General features: G+C 56.9%; 1 non-coding gene and 1 pseudogene across 1 annotated transcript; one reads left to right on the top strand and one right to left on the bottom strand.

The window, feature by feature from the left end:
* The first annotated feature begins 6,491 nt into the window (after window positions 1-6,491).
* On the top strand, window positions 6,492-6,681 carry LOC132247793 (U2 spliceosomal RNA). The gene has a single exon (XR_009459232.1). It is a non-coding gene; the product is annotated as a U2 spliceosomal RNA (small nuclear RNA).
* A 1,285-nt stretch (window positions 6,682-7,966) lies between these two features.
* On the bottom strand, window positions 7,967-8,168 carry LOC132247844 (U2 spliceosomal RNA; annotated as a pseudogene).
* Between the last annotated feature and the right edge of the window lie 6,600 nt (window positions 8,169-14,768).

Here is a 14,768-nt window from a genome sequence, read left to right as displayed (position 1 = left end):
ACAGTCTGCCTGGCCACTGACTCCCCAGCCCAGCCCAGCCCAGCCCAGCCCCTGGCTTCTTGACTTTTCATCCCATCCAGGAAGAGCACACGCCAACTGCTGAAACCTCCTTAGCCTGACGAAGGGATTTTGAACTCGAAAGCTTGCTTAATAACTATTCTCCAGCTATTTGGGTTGGTCTAATACAAGATATCAAATTCACCCAAGGAACCTTGTCTGCCTATGTCCTTAGACCAACACGGCTACAACCTACACCCCTGGTATAGCACAGCGATGACCACTGGCTTGCCAGCTTATTTGAAGTTAGATACTGGAGCGGAGGCAAACGCTATTCCAGTAGCTGTAGCAAAGGCTTTGCAGGCAAAACTATGCAAGGCTCAAACTCATGTTACATTAGTCACATTTGGCGGTGCACCCATGAAACCAAAAGGTGCAGGCATTGCAGGCTGCAAATCTGGTGCTAATGAATCTGATGTACCTTTCTACCTAACCGACAACAGTGTCCCACCAAGACCTGGTAGGGTGGCATGCACCATGTGAGACCTCATCAGACGAGTCCACGGAACGGCCCCGGCAATACCCACAACCAAGGTGGACCTTCTCAAACTATGTCCGGACGTTTTCGAAGGGGTGGGCCAATTTCCCGGTACCTACCACATCTGTGTCGACCCAGCAGTACCACCAGCGGTGCACGGGTGTAGAAAAATTCCCTGTGCAACCCTAGGCACGTAGAAGACTGCCCTCGAAACGCTGGAAGCTATGAGAGTGCTTATGAAGGTGACTAAGCCCACACACCCTGGGTCGATAGCCTCGTGATCGCACAAAAGAAGGATGGTTCTCTACCGCTTGGTTTATACCCGCGAGACCTCAACGAGGCAGTATCGAGGCAGCACTTTTCTATTTCCGCTGTAGAGGATGTGCAAAAGAGCTTGTCAGGTAAAAAGCTGTTCACCGTTCTTGATGAAGAGGACGGCTACGGGCAAGTCAAACCGGACAAGGAATCAGCCGAGCTGCGTACCACTTCAGTCGCCTTCCCTTTGGTGTCGAGTCGGCTAGCGAAGTATTCCCACAGAAGAACCGCGAGCGCTTTTGGGGACGTTCCAGGAATCCACGTGGTCGCAGATGAACCGCGTTCCTACGTGGTAAAAACTCCCAGCAGTAATGTCTACAGGAGAAACAGAAGACAAGGAAAGTTCAGTCCTCAGTAACAGCAGCAGAACAAGTTGATGCACCCCAGGAGACGGCAGCAGAACAAGCATCAGAAGTGAAACCAGATCACCGAGAGCAAGAGTTTCGTTGCATTTCAGAGGATCCACCAGTACCCACGGAGACACCTGATGGCACCACGGAAACTAAGAGGGAATGGGAGGTGAGGTTGCCTGTGAAGTAGAAGGATTATGTAATGGGATCCAGACCCCTTTGGTGAGCCAAGTGCTAGCAACCTCTAGCTCCGCGGTCCTGAAATGTTCCCAGTTAAAGTAGCCACTGGTAGACTTTCAGCTACGGAAGAGGGAGCTCCCAGAGTGAAGAAGAGGGATGCGGTCCACGGCGTGCGCCTGGAAGGGGCCTGCGGTGGCACGCTCCAGTGCTTCCCCCCGATGCCCGGTGGGTGCGGTGTGCGGGTGGTGGGTTGTTGTTGTTCTCCCCGCAAGCTGTGAGCGCGTGCATTGCTGAATCCTGTTCCTAATAAAGATAGAGCTGTCTACCCTCCCACCCGTCTGTGCTGAACGCTGGCTCGAGGACAGAAGCCCAGGGGCATGGAGGTCTGAGTGAGTACCCCGTCCCAGGAGCCCGGTGGCCAAGGGCAAAGACTATAACGGCTGTGAGTGAAACAGACTCCTTGCAGACTAAGTAAATCAGAGGCACATGAGCTTTTGTAAGCTAGCTCACTTCAATCAGCAGGGATCCAGGTTTTCTCCAATTATAAAAAAATCCCCAATTTTTATATTTTTATATATATAGGGGGGGGTTCATTTTAATCATAATGGGAAAATGTGGATTCAAGGTTAGTGTTTTTTTAACTGAAAATTGGGGAATTTTTTTTCATCACAGGCCCTGTTCATCAGATGGTCAGACGGGAGTGCTGGAAGCAGCACTTCTGTCTCGAGCGCTGATGAGAATGGGAGGGGAGGAAAAAGCAGGTGCCGGCAGGAACTGCGGTACCCTGCAGGTGTCAGTCAGCGGGGCTCGCGGCCCCCCTTTCTTTGTCCTTCCCCTCCCCTACCCTTTGGTATTCCAGTCCCTGCTTTCGGTTTAGCATCATTGCTTCCTCCAGCTGTATCTCAGCATCCGACGAAGCAAGCTGCTGCTTTTGAAAGCTGATGCATCCCTGGTTTAGTGAATCTAGGAAGGGCAGATCCGCACTGCAAATCTCCCCTGAATCCAGGTTAGCGCGGCCAATTCCTCTCCCTGCTCGGATCCTTAAAGGAGCAGGCTGAAGGCAGGCCCTTAGGTCTGCAGGACAGAGTGAAACCTGATGCCACGGCATATCAGAGTACGGTGGATGCTCATACTCTGGTTACTTGGTGAAGCTGCGCCTTAGAAATGGGTGCTGTTGATTACGTAATATGTGCGTTGTGTTTTTAAAAGATTTTCAGAAACGTATCGCGTTTTCCAGCAGGGCTTTCCAGTTGTTCAGAAGCACCTCTTACACCTCATCTCCTTAGACCTCGTACTTTTATTTATACCATAGACTTTTTGTAGCTTTTTTGGTTTGTTCCCTATTTCTGAATTGGGCCTTGACTTTTGGGGAGACCAGATTTTTCTGTCACGATTTGTGCTCAGCAGATAAGAGGGTGGGTCAGCGCTTCTCTGTAGGATACAGGAACTTGCGACTTTTTTGAACGTATAACAAGGTGTTTGCTTTGACGTCACGCAGTATTAATATTACCAGCCCTGCAATACTATACTGGCAACTATAGGCCAGTCAGTCTCACCTTCATCCTCAGCAAAGTCTTTGAAAAAATTATCAAGGCTCACATTTGCGAGAGCCCGGCAGGAAAAATTCTGCCAAGGGGAAACCAGCACGGGTTCGTAGCAGGCAGATCGTGCCTGACCAATCTAGTCCCTTTTTATGACCAGGTTACAAAACACCTGGACGCAGGAGGAGGGGTTGACGTCGTTTACTTAGACTTCAGGAAGGCCTTCGATACGGTATCCCACCCCATACTGGTGAACAAGTTAAGAGGCTGTGACTTGGATGACTGCACGGTCCGGTTGGTGGCGAATTGGCTAGAGGGTCGCACCCAGAGAGTCGTAGCGGATGGGTCGGTATCAACCTGGAAGGGTGTGGGCGGTGGGGTCCCGCAGGGCTCGGTCCTAGGACCGATACTCTTTAACCTCTTCATCAGCGACTTGGATGAGGCAGTGAAGTGTACTCTGTCCAAGTTTGCAGATGACACAAAACTGTGGGGAGAAGTGGACACGCCGGAGGGCAGGGAACAGCTGCAAGCAGACCTGGACAGGTTGGACAAATGGACAGAAAACAACAGAATACAGTTCAGCAAGGAGAAATGCAAAGTGCTGCACCTAGGGAGGAAAAATGTCCAGCACACCTACTGCCTAGGGAATGAACTGCTGGGTGGCACGGAAGAAGAAAGGGATCTCGGAGTCCTAGTGGACTCCAAGATGAACATGAGCCGGCAGTGTGACGGAGCCATCAGAAAAGCTAACAGCACTTTATCGTGCATCAGCAGATGCATGACCAACAGACCCAAGGAGGTGATACATCCCCTCTATCGGGCGCTGGTCAGACCGCAGTTGGAGTACTGCGTGCAGTTTTGGGCGCCGCAATTCAAGAGGGATGCGGATAACCTGGAGAGGGTCCAGAGAAGGGCCACTCGTATGGTTAAGGGCTTGCAGGCCAAGCCCTACGAGGGGAGACGAGAGAACCTGGACCTTTTCAGCCTCCGCAAGAGAAGGTTGAGAGGCGACCTTGCGGCTGCCTATAAGGTCATCATGGGGGCACAGAAGGGAATTGGTGAGGCTTTACTCACCAAGGCGCCCCCGGGGGTTACAAGAAATAATGGCCGCAAGCTAGCAGGGAGCAGATTTAGATTGGACATTAGGAAGAACTTCTTCACAGTTCGAGTGGCCAAGGTCTGGAACGGGCTCCCAAGGGAGGTGGTGCTCTCCCCTACCCTGGGGGTCTTCAAGAGGAGGTTAGATGAGTATCTAGCTGGGGTCATCTAGACCCAGCACTCTTTCCTGCCTAGGCAGGGGGTCGGACTTGATGATCTATTGAGGTCCCTTGCGACCCTAACATCTATGAATCTACGAACTGTTGTTATTTTTGTTGCTGTGGTTGTGACGTTTGCTGGCAGGTCCTGAACTGATGAGTTCCGCGAACCTTCGAGGCCCCCAAAAGTCAGTTTCTGAACTGGTGTTATCACTGACAGCACTGGGCATTTCACGGGCCCCGCTTATCGTCCTGGCAGTGCCGCGGTATTTGCAGCATACAGGGAGACTGACAGCCTCCCGTCCCGTTGAAGACTTCTGACTGTCAGTTCCAGCTGTGTATTTAACGCGCACTGTGTTGACACCGCCTTCCAGTAAGCGCAGGGTCCCTGTGTGGGGTCGGTCCCCTGCTCGTGTCGCGCGTGCTCCTGGAGGAAGTAGGGCCGGGCAGAGGAGAGGGCGGGCGGCCAGAGGCACGGTCCCCTCGCCAGGGGAGGGTTCAAGTCTGGATGTCGTCATCACGTTGGGGCGTTGCACTGCCTTCATGCAGATCCTGCGTGTCTCTGTCTCGGTCTCGTCTCCTCTCCTCACGCAGCCAGCCAGGAGGCGAGAGGCAGGGAAGCGTTGGGGGGGCAGGAATCTTTGGGATACACGAGCGAGGGAGACGCCAGTGCCGAGGGCGGTGTTGCGAGAGGGATTTCTCCCCAGGTTGCTGGGCCCAGAGGCTGCTCGTGACAACCGAGAGAAAAGGGGCCTTTTCCAAAGGGGAGCAGCAGCTCCGTTGGGACGGCGGGGTGCGAGCACGCTGAGAACGCCTCAAATGAGGCAAAGCAGAGGCTCCGCGCCCCAAGCTGGAAAGGAGCTGCCACCTTCAAGTCGTTCTCGGCTCGTGCCTGCACAGCCGTTAAGCGTGTTCACTCAGCGTTCTCTCTGTGCGATTAAGTGCATTTTCACGCAACAGCGATGTCCACTGAGACACAATTACGTGTGTGCACAGAAACAGCGAAGCGCAATCACGTGCAACCCTGTTCTAGTTGTTAGCTGTGAGCTAGCTGAGAACAAGAAAGACGAAGCAAAGGAGAGGCGCCGCAGCCGAAACTGGAATGGAAGGTTTTGCTCTGTTTCAGTCGTCCGCAGCTCCTTCACAGGCAACAATTAAGGGTGTTCCTATTCCACTACCGATGGGTGGGTTCGCGCTCAGTGATTAACGGGTGTTCAAGCACAACTGAAGCACAACCACCATCTCACAGGCAACAATTAAGGGTGTTCCTGTTCCACTACCAGTGGGTGGGCTCGCACTCAGTGATTAACGGGTGTTCAAGCACAACTGAAGCACAACCACCGTCTCACAGGCAACAATTAAGGGTGTTCCCGTTCAAATACCGGTGGGTGGGCTCACACTCAGTGATTAACGGGTGTTCAAGCACAACTGAAGCACAACCATTGTCTCACAGGCAACAATTAAGGGTGTTCCTGTTCAAATACCGGTGGGTGGGCTCACACTCAGTGATTAATGGGTGTTCAAGCACAACTGCAGACACTCACACTCTCACAGGCAACAATTACGGGTGTTCCCGTTCAAATACCGGTGGGTGGGCTCACACTCAGTGATTAATGGGTGTTCAAGCACAACTGCAAACATTCACACTCACAGGCAACAATTAAGGGTGTTCCCATTATACCGGTGAGTGGGCTCACACTCAGTGATTAACGGGTGTTCAAGCACAACTGAAGCACAATCACACTCTCACAGGCAACAATTAAGGGTGTTCCTGTTCAAATACAACCGGGTGGGCTCACACTCAGTGATTAACAGTGCTCAAGCACAACTGAAGTACATTCCCACTCTGCCACTAAGCACGGTGGCACCGACCAGTGAAGCGCATTGCCCCTCAGGGATTAGAGCCCGTTCCCCCTCAGGGATCAGCAGCTGCCCTTTTGATCCCTGCCTCTTTGTCAAGGGCTCCCAGTGTACCCCTGTCTGCTCAGGGGCTTGCTGCTGCTGCTGCTGCTGGCGGCGAGAGCGAGACGCTGGGCTTTGAGCAAATCATCTCTCCTCTCATGGCCAGCGAGGAGGAGGAGAGAGGCAGGGCAGTGTTGAGAGGGCATGAATGGGGGGGCCTTTGGGCTACGTGGGGCGGGGGGGTGCTTCGGGCCTGTTGGGCACGAGATATCGCGGAAGGACTTTTACGTGTGGGTTTGTGGTGCCAGAAGCTGCAGGTGACGACTGTGAGCGGAGGGGCCTCCGTGGCAGCTTGCAGTGTGTTAGGGGAGGCTGCCCTTGGGGGCCCTGAGGTTTCCAAGGGATTTATAGTATCGCTTCTGGGCCTTTTGGCTGAGATCAAGTGTAGACCTGTTCTTGTCAGTTTAATATCTGATATGTCCTTGATGTAAGGACTTTATGTTAAATGTATTTTTAGAACGGGGAGATGGATTCGGAGCTTGCTCCATCCACTCCACGCATCAGCCTGGTATTGCAGTGCCTCCAGGAGTGGTGCACCTCCCCTTGGGGAGAACTTGCTGCTGTCAAAAAGTAGATCTTGCTACTTTTTCAGAGACATTTGGGGGGGCTAGTGTTGGGCAGTGATCTCTGACAGGCAGGCTACTACTTGTCCGAAGCCTTCAAGAGGACGGGGTGGCTGGTTGTCCGGAGGAAAGGTGTCCTCTGCCTGCAGGTGGATGGAGAGCGTGGTCAGCAGCACGCAGCTAAGGGGGGTGTCAGGGGCAGCCTGCTTGGTGACCCCCTGCAAACAGCTCTGTCACAGCAGAAATCGGGGGCTTTAGGATGCCAGAAAGCCGTGGATGTTGTCGTCACACTGTTATAAAGCAAAACGAACCAAACTGAACACAGGCTGTACGGTACGGTATGGTATGTCTCAGAGGTCAGATGCGAGCCAGAACTGAAAGCTGGAAGGCCTGGGAAGAGCCAGAGGCCGCCACAACACCAAGGCGAGGCTTCTGGAGCACGATGCGCTACACACCAACTACGTGGTGAGCGCATGCATCGTTTTGTCGTCCTGTGGCCTTGGAGCAGGGGGAGATGGACGGTGCAGTGGGAGGAGCGCCCCCCGTGGGCAGGGGAGACGCACAAGCCCCGTCTGCTGGTCAAAGGCTCATATTCAAGACTGCCCCCTACAACAGCTTGCCTGGCGCCTCATGGCTGGTGGCCATATGCAAAAGCATTGTTCTCGTTGGGTGTGAACTAGCTGTGAACAACTGAGAGGCTCCACACCCGGAACTGAAAAGGCTTGGCTCCATTTAAATTGTCCTCGACTCCTTCACAGGCAGCAATTCAGGGTGTTTGAAAGACTGCCTGCCAGCGCAGGCTTTCTGTTGCTCCCCTGGAGCAGGCGCAGGAGCAGGCGCTTTCAGTTCTGGCTCGCATCTGACCTCTGAGACGTACCATACCGTACCGCCTGTGTTCAGTTTGGTTCGTTTTGCTTCATAACAGTGTGACGACAACATCCACGGCTTTCTGGCATCCTAAAGCCCCCGATTTCTGCTGTGACAGAGGATTTCCGCTGTAACAGAGCTGTTTGCAGGGGGTCACCAAGCAGGCTGCCCCTGACACCCCCCTCAGCTGCACGCTGCTGACCGCGCTCTCCATCCAGGTGCAGGCAGAGGGACCACTTTCCTCTGGACAGCCAGCCACCCCGTCCTCTTGAAGGCTTCGGACAATAAGTAGCCTGCCTGCCAGACTGCCGGGGGTCACTGCCCAGCACCAGCCCCGCCAGATGTCTCTGAAGAAGCGGCAAAATCTACTTTTTGACAGCAGCAAGTTCTCCCCAAGGGGAGGTGCACCGCTCCTGGGGGCACTGCAATACCAGGCTGATGCATGGAGTGGATGGAGCAAGCTCCGAGTCCACCTCCCAGTTCCAAAAATCCATTTAATATAAAGTCCTCACATCGAGGACATATCAGATATAAAACTGATAAAAACATATTGACTTTTATTAGTAGATGGTAAGGATGGTAAATCCAAAAAAAAAGATGACAAAGCCGATAGGGAAATACAGAACGCCCGGGCGAGGGACTAACAATAGAAGGATGGGGGTGAGGTTGGGAACACAACTAGGTTACATGCGATACAGTTAGCCAACTAAGCCCGGGGGTAAGGGGAGAGGGGAGTGGGGAAGGGGAGGGGGAGTTTTCGCGACGCTGAGAGAAAAAGAGGATAGAAACACACATACCCGTGACAATGGTCCGCAATGGTGGAAGAAGTGGTCCGAAGATGAAGTGTCTCAGTCTAGATATAGTCTATCGCGGGGGTCCTCTTCGGGTGGCGCTGGGTCGTCGTCCATTGTTGATGAGTCCTCTTGAAGCGAAGGTCCATCTGTTGCGGGGTGGGGGGGGGGGGGGGGGTTCAGGTGGTCTCCTCTGGGTCCGGTCCGGCAGCTGTTCTTCTGGTGGGGTCCGCATACTGGCGGTGGCCTGTGATGTGCTCCACGTAAATGTCGCGGGACCACCGGATGGTGTCGGACACCATGAAGCAGCGCATCAGCTTGGCGTAGCAGCGGGAGACGCGGCAGGCACGCAGGACGCTCTCGTTACTGGGGTCCCAGGCTCCGAGCGTTCCCACGATGAGCGCGTCGACTGTCATGTCGTAGCCGTGGCCCCTCAAGGTGTCAGCCCCCGGGGCGTACTTCTCCCGCTTGCGAGCCCAGGCGTCGGTGAAGGCTTGGCACTGGTTCTCGAACAGGATGGTGACGTCCACGATGGTGATCTTCTTGGCCTCCTTGTTGGTAATCACGATGTCGGGGTGCATCTGGCTTTCGCAGCCCGGGACGGTGCGGTTGACGGAGACCTGCCCCACGGAGGCCGGGATGGCCCTCACCAGCCGGTCCTGGACAGCGTTGTGGCGAAGCTGCCAGGCCCTGGCGTGCGGCTTGCAGCTGCACAGCACGTGGGGGAGGGTCTCGGCCGCGTAGCCGCACCATCGGCACCTTTTATCCCGGTGGCTGAAGCAGACGGCCCCGTTGAGAGGCAGGCAGTTGAGGCGGGCGCGGTGGAGGAAGTGCCAGTCCGCGAAGCGCGTGAAGCTCCCGCTAGGCATGAAGTGGTTGCTGGCGTCCCACTTTGAGGTGACGTCGAAGACCTTGCCCTGGTCGGGTTTGGCCCTCAGGTCACCGGCGTATTTGTTGCGGACGGCGTCCTTCAGGAACCTCTCCAGGAAGGTCCTCGTGCGGGGCGTCACAGTCACGGAGTCGGCGTGCGGGGCTGGCTGCAGGGAGACTGCCAGCTCCCTACGTTCCTCGGTCCAAGTCCAGGTGCAGCCGATGTGCTTCCCGAGGCAGCGCATGGCATTGCAGGCTCGGCTCCACAGCAAGGCAAAGTCCCCGCCGTCTCGGCTGAACTCGCCCTCCAGCGAGCCGCTCAGGAAGGTGGCCAAGTCACGTCCGGTGGGTTGCCTGCTGATCCTCTTGCGGGCGGTCTCCTCCAGGGTGCTGGCGGCGATGATACTTACCGTCGCATCCGGGCAGGTCAGGAGGCGGAAGGCGTGGGTGACCACGGCGATGTCGCCGAGGTCTCCCATGCGGGGCACGTTGGCACTCCCCTGCCGGTAGGGGATGTGCAGGACCTCGTTGCTGGCCCTCAGTGGCAGGTGCAGCCACTTCTTGAGCAGCCGTCGGATCTTGGCATCTGCCTTCTTGAGCGGGGTCTTGGGGACCGCCGAGCCTCTCAGGACGAACGCGACGCGGGGGATGAGGAAAGTGTTCACCGTGTCGATCTTCTGCCATGGGGCCAGCAGGGACGAGTCCAGTTTGTGTGCATCCTGCACAATGCCGTTGATGGTTTCCTCCGGCATCTGCCTGGCCCAGTGGCCGGTGGGCGTCCCCAGAGGGTGTCGAAGATGTAGCGGTGGGGCACGGATCCAAAGGCGTTGGAAATGTCCAGCCATGCCACCGCGCACTGCTTCCTGGTCCTCCGGGCGTTGTCCAGGGCCATCTGGAGGGTGAAGTTGTGTTCGTAGCAGCCCTCCGTAGACATGAACCCCTTCTGGCTCCGGCTGACGGCTCCGCCGTCACCACCCAGTCGGTGATGCGGCCCGCCAGGCAGCTGGCGTAAAGTTTCACAACAGTGGAGCACAGGGCGATGGGTCTCCAGTTGCCCGGGTCATTCGGGTCTCCCTTCTTGTGGATGAGGACCGTCATGGCCCTCTTCCAGGCGGCGGGCGTGCGCCGGAACTCTGCACCTGTTGAAGAGAACAGAAAGAACAAGGCAGCCCGGGTCACGTTTTTTAAGGAGACCGTACCTGATCCCGTCCTTGCCGGGGGCGGTGTCCCTGGTCCTCTTCAGGCGGGCTTCCACCTCCTGCGGCGTGAAGGCATCCTCGAACCCCTCCGCTGGGGGCACGGGGGTCAGCGCTTCGATGGTCGCAGGGCGTGGGGCGGCAGCTTCTGTTGGGTTGAAGACCCTGCTAAAATAGCTGAAAAGAGCCTCCCGGGGGACCTGGCAGAAGGCCTAGGGTCCTTCCAGGATCTCTCTCACCGCCTTGGGACGGTTGGCCCGGTACAGCTTCTGGATCCGGGAGGCTGCCGCCGGGTTGTAGCGCTGGCGCCTGGGTCGCCTCTGCGGCTGCGGTCTGTGGTCCCGTCGCGTCGCCGGTGTACTGTTCCCTTGGGGTTGGCCGGGCCGGGCGGCCGCCGAGAGCTCCTCTGTGAGCTGGGCCACCGAGGCCTCGAAAGCCTCGAAGGTGGTGGCCTGGGAGAGCTCCTCCAGCCAGAGGGTCTGCCATGGAGAGGGCATCCTCTGCTGTGGGAAGGGCTCTGCACTGGGAGATTCCGGCACGCTCGGGGGCTGGAGGGCACCCGGCGGCTCGGTTCCTCCTGGCGGCTCAGGAATCCTCGGCGGGACAGGGGCCTCGGGTGGCCCCGGGGGTCCGGGAGGGGGACTGTCCGGTCGGGGCGTCGTGTTCGGTCGGGGGTCCCTGGGCGGAAGCCTGCACGGTGGTGTCGTCGGGGCAGGTCTCTCCGTCGGGCAGTCCCCGGAGGTCTGGTCCGGTGGGGTTGTCGGCGGGGTGGCCGGTCTGGCGGTTCTCTGCGCCGCGGCCTGGGTGCACCGGGCTGTGGCGGCGGACCACACCAGCGTGCCGGGTCTCCTCTCTGCTCCGTGGCCTTGGCATACCTTCTGGTGGTTTTTGAGGAGCTTCAAGGCCTCATATTCGGTGCCGCAGAGAGAACAGTAAAAAGCTAGGCGCAGCTGGTGGAAGCGCCGCAGGTGCTTGTTCATGTCGCCGTGCGACCTGTAGTGTCTCGGCGGGTGGCAGGTCGGGCAGAACAGCTTGTCCGGAAGAGGGAAGGGGAGAAACGTGAGCGCCGTCATGTCTGCTCCTTCCCCTGGGTCGTCCGTGGGGGGGTCCAGTGTCGGGGGGGGTTCGGGGCTCCTCCACCAGCGTGGGGAGGCCCTCGGTGGGGGGCATCCTCGGGACTGCCAGTGTCCGGGGGTTGTCATCGTTCGGGGCCCGCCGTCGTTACCGAGTCACCGTGGGGGTCCGGAGGGGTCCGCTGTCGCTCAGGGCGCTCCGTCGTCATCCCGGGGGCACCCTCGGGCTCCGGGGTCCTCCGCCGGGAGGCGGCTCTCGTCAGCTGGGGTTCCGGGCTTTGAGAGTCTCTCTGCCTCCGGGGGTCGATCGATGGTCGGGGGTCCGCTGCCGCCTGTCAGGGTCCCGACATCGTGGGGGGGTGGGGGGGTGCGTCGTGGTTCTTTGCCGGCTCGGGGTCACTGGTCCACCCTCCTGGGAGGGTCCTCCGGGATCCGCAGTCGACGTTCCGCCCTAGCTGGGGTCTCCGTGCCTCGAACGTTCTCGACAGTGGATCAGGTCGTCCTTGAGACTTGGGGGTGTTGCTCCACGTTCCATCCTCCGACCGAGGGAGACCCAAGGTCTTCGGCTACTACAGTCCCTCACACCCTAACCCTTCCAAGCCCTTTGCTCTCAGAAAATTCCATCCCCACGTGTACCATTTTGCCTAGCCTGTCTGCCCACAACGCTGTCCACCGCTCCCCATGCAACCCCAACTTCCTTAAATACCTTCCTGCCCAGTACCTGCAAGACTCCCCCACTTTCCTCCCTTGCAACCCTGCTGCCCTCACCACCCTTTTCCAAAAATGCATATACACAAAGGCTTCCAGATCACGTAACCCCCATCCACCCAACTCTTCCCTCTTATACACCTCCCTCCTTGCCACTCTCTCCGTCTTCCCTCCCCAGAAAAACAGACATACTTCCCTCTGTATCTGCCGCACTTGCAGCCAGGTGGGCGGGTACACTACCGCTGCAAACAACACCATCGGTAACAGGAGTTGTTTTATTATTCCCACCTTCCCCCTAAACGATAATCTCCTCGTGCCCCATATCCCTACCACCTTCTTCACCCTCCCTCGAACCTCTTCCCACGCCCGTTCTCCCTTCCCCCCTACATCCATATAGACCCCCAACACTTTCAGCCCCTCCCTCTCCACCTGCCATCCTTCCTCCTCCAAACCCCTCCATTCCCCCACCGCCAGCAACTTGCTCTTCCCTCTATTTACCCGAGGCCCCGCCGCCTCCCCATACTCCCTTAATCCATCTACCACCCTCCTCAAGGACCCCTCATCCTGGACCACAAAGGTGACATCATCCATGTACAGCATCACCTTTAATTCCCCTCCCCCTGGTACCGGTATCCCCCTCACCTTCCCGTCCCTTCTCACCCTCTGGGCCAAAGGCTGTATCCCACAAACAAACAGTCCCGGGGAGAGGGGACACCCCTGGCACACCCCTCTCTCCACTCGAAACTCCCCCCCCAAAATCCCCTTTATCAGCACTCTACTACGTGCCCCCTCATACAGTGCCCTCACCCACCCCACAAATTTTCTCGGAAACCCCATCCGTCCCAACACCGCAAACAAAAACCCGTGCTCCAGGCTATCGTATGCCTTCTCCAAATCCACGCTGCCCACCACTGCCCTCCACCTCCTTTCCCCCACATAGTGCATCATATCCCTCAAGACCCACTGTGTGTCTACAGTCCTCCTACCCTGCACTGCACACGTCTGGTCCCCTCCCACCACCTCCCCCAAAACCTTGCCCATCCGTGTTGCCAACACCTTCAAAAACAGCTTATAATCCACATTCAGCAATGTAATCGGCCTCCAGTTTTGGAGAGCCTCCCTGCTTCCCTTTTTGTGTAGCAGCACCACCGTCCCCACCGCAAACCCCTCCCCCACTGCCCCTGTCTCCATCAGTTCCCGAAACACCTCCACCACGTCCTCCCCCACCACCTCCCAAAACCTTTCATAGAACTCCATCGGTAGCCCATCCAGGCCCGGCGTCTTCTCCCTTTTCATCTCCTTTAACACCTCCCTCACCTCCTGGTCCGTCATCTCCCTCTCCAGATCCGCTCCCTCCCCCTCCTCTACCCTCCTTTCCAGCTCCCCCAAAAACCTCTCCCTTTGCTTCCCATCCACCTCCCGCCTTTTATACAACTCCGAATAGAAACTCGTCACCTCTTTCAACACCTCCCCCTGCTTCTCTACTTGCACTCCCTCCCCCGTGACCACCGCCCCCACTTCCTTTCTCCCCTTCCTTATCCTTTCAGCGAAATACTTCCCCCATTCCTCCCCCTCCCCAACCCACGGTGCCCGTGCCAAAAACATCCTCTCTTGCTCCCTCCCCCGAAACCATTCCTCCACTGCCCGCTTCGCCTCCCCCAACTCCTGCTTCACCTCCTTCCCACCCATCGCCTCCCGGACCAGCCTTTGCACCCTTCCCTGCAATCTCCCCAACTCCCTTTTCTTTTCCCCCGCCTTTTGTTTTCCCACCCGTATGAACCATCTCCTGATCCTTTCTTTCGTCACTCTCCACCACTCCCATTTCGACTTGAACAAAATCTGCGTTGTTCGCCACTCCTCGTATTCCCTCCCAAAGGCCCCACATACTCGTTCATCCCCCAGCACCCTTGTGTTTAGCCTCCAGACACCGCTTCCTCTCCCACTCCCTTCCTCGACCCGTAAATCCACCCTCAACAGTTTATGATCACTGAACCCCACTTCTGCCGCTTCCCTGCCCTCCACCCTCACTCCCTCAGAAAGAAAAACAAAATCGATCCTAGACATCCTTTTTCCCCCTGGATCGATCCTAGTTCCCACTCGCTCCCTTTTCCAAACGTCCTGCAACCCCTCCTCCTTGACCCAGTTTCCCAACCACTTCCCCGTACTATCCAACTGCCCTCCCCCAACACCCCCTTCCCTATCCCCTTCTTCAATAATGCAATTAAAGTCCCCCACAAAAATCTTCTTCCCTCCCCCTCCTCCGCATATCCCCAATCTCCAGAAGAACTCCCTCCATTCTGCCTTCGCCGCCAGGGCGTAAACATTAAAAATCCCCACTTTCTCCCCTCCCACCTCCACCTTCATGTGCTGTAACCGGCCTTCAATTACAGTTTCCACCCCTATGACCCTCACCCGTGCCCCATTCAGTAAAATCCCCACTCCCGCCGCCCTGTTCCCTTCTGCTCCCGCCCACCACGATTGCCCCTTCCCCCATCACTTCCTTAAAAACCCATAATCTCTTTCCCACCCTATTCCACACTCCTGCACACAAATTATGTCTG

The sequence above is a fragment of the Alligator mississippiensis genome, chromosome 1, assembly GCF_030867095.1.
Source record: "Alligator mississippiensis isolate rAllMis1 chromosome 1, rAllMis1, whole genome shotgun sequence".
In the NCBI taxonomy this organism is placed as follows: domain Eukaryota; kingdom Metazoa; phylum Chordata; order Crocodylia; family Alligatoridae; genus Alligator; species Alligator mississippiensis.
Note: the sequence above shows the minus strand (reverse complement) of the source record. Positions and strands in the feature narration are given on the sequence as shown.